The sequence below is a fragment of the Ursus maritimus genome, unplaced genomic scaffold (genome assembly GCF_017311325.1).
Source record: "Ursus maritimus isolate PB19 unplaced genomic scaffold, ASM1731132v1 scaffold_9, whole genome shotgun sequence".
NCBI classification, from domain to species: domain Eukaryota; kingdom Metazoa; phylum Chordata; class Mammalia; order Carnivora; family Ursidae; genus Ursus; species Ursus maritimus.
In genome coordinates this window covers 65327807-65330026 of record NW_024427107.1, presented here as the reverse complement: position 1 = coordinate 65330026, position 2220 = coordinate 65327807, and positions in this window count along the sequence as shown.

The following is a 2220-nucleotide window of genomic DNA, read 5'->3' as shown; positions in this document are numbered from 1 at the left end:
CTGTTGTGAGGAGAGGAAGGCTGTTTCCTCTCCACTGAACTTGGAACAATCCTGCAGGGCCATTCTAGTTCCAGAGGTCCACACAGCATTAATGCCATGTGAATAGTGTAATCGAGATTTGATCAAGGGCTTTCTGACTCTGTAGATAGTCAAATTACTATGCTATTCTGCTGCCATGGAACCATGCAGAAAACAGCAGGAAGCAAAGAAAATAGAAACATCACAGTGTTTTCTTGGTGAACACTTGGGCTGAGAGCTGTTGCCGGAAATTGCTTTTCTCTAGCACATAGGGGCATGGCGGGTTGGAGGGGCAGCCATATTTAAGAGCTATTATGTCATGTTTCCTATTGGGTTTTACTGGTAAGTCAATTGAAGTTGCTGACTCATGGAGTCACAAATAGCAAAATCTGGAGATGACGTTTTAGGGAGTACAGACTTGGATGAGAGAAGGTGGACTATTAAGGTCTGAGGTAATCAGCAACATCCTACATGATTATTTGGAGAGCAGTGGGATTGATGAAATAGAGCACGGAGTGGTATCCACATGAGCTTAATGAAAACAGGGTTCGTTCCTGAAGAATCCGTGCTCCATTTTGAACTCACAACATCATTCTCATATCTTCCTGGCCATCCCTCCCTCCTTTAACCAGCCAGCCAGTCAACAAAGATTCACTTGTTTCCTCCTGTATCCTGGGCCCTCTGCTAGGTTCTGGGATGGAAAGATACTTAAGCAATAGTACCAGCTCAAGGAGCCTCCTGTCCCTTGGAGTTGACAGATCTTTCCAACACAATGGCATCATTGCTCGGATCTGTCAGCTTAGGGGAAATCAGGCTGCAGTAACAACCGATCCCCAAAACTGCAGTGGCTTACAACAATCCAACTTTATCTCTCCCTCGCCTTACTTGATCTTTATAGGTTGGCTGAAATTCTGCTCTACCTCCTTTTCACTTGGGGACCAAGCTAGTGGGAGCAGCCTCTATGCAGAATATGCTGGTCTCATGACGGAGGGAAAAGAGAATGGAAATAAACAAGAGCTCTTCAAAGCTTCTGTTAGCACGTAGCGCATGCCACTTGTGCTCACATTTCATTGGCCAGAGCGAGTCACATGGCCTGGCTGTGACATCAGCAAGGCAACCTTGGGCAGTTAACAGTTAGCAGTTGGCAGTTAACAGTTGGGAGGGAAAAAAATCACAGTCCTCCATAGCGCCCTCGCAGAGTTAGGCACCGGGCACAGACAGCAGGCAGGAGGGCAGCGACATTTTGGAGCTCCTCTCCCAGTTCTCTTTACTGATTGATACATTTTAATTAAGCCCGCAGGTTTTTTTTTTTTTCTTTTTCTGTCCAGCCTTTAGAGACAACCTTTACAGAACTACCAGTGAAGGGAAGGCGTTAGAATTAGTGTTACTCGCTGTTTCTATAAAACTGGAGCCTGCATAAAACGTTCAAGCAAAGTGGAAACCCGCTTTTATGACAACCCTACGTGGTACAGAGATGTTACTATAAATTGGGGGTATGTTTCCGGATAAGCCATTGGGCTTGAACCCGGGTTTGAGTCCTGCCCGGCCTCTTTCTAGCTGTGTGACTTTGAGGAGCCAATTCGGGCTCTCCCGAGTTTGAGTTCATCTGTAAAACAAGGGTAATTTTGAGACAAGGACGTTGTCAACAGCGAAACACTATTGAAATGTTCAGCCTTTGTAAAAATGTGATGGAAATGTCCTAAGAAGTGGGCAATTGTGTTTTTTGTTTTTGTGTTGTTGTTTCCTCCATTGCTGTGGGAAGCTGGTGTGCAGAATCAAAGTTTACTGCAGCAGCTGACATGTGCAGAAGCTGGTAGTTATCTGCAAGACAGGCTGAGTTTTGATTGTAAGTGTGCCTGGAAAACCTGTCACTGAGACGTGTGCCTTGACAAAATGCTGCCGGTCTATTTACACAGAGGCAGCTGTGATGTCATCAAAGAAGGAAAGGCAGGCTAGAGGTCTAAGTCATTACGAACGGGAGGACTTCCATTTCTCTGGGCGGTTGATAGTTCCAGGATTGGTAAAAATATGGTAAAAACATGAACAAAGCAGTTCTTGAATTTTAATAATAATCCAGGATCTTAGAGATGAAGGCTTAGCAATGATCGAATCCAACCTCTTGTCTGTAGAGATGAGGAAACTGAGACCCAGCAGGGTTAATAAGCTAGGTTTTATCACACCTGTGCTTGGCTAGACACAGCG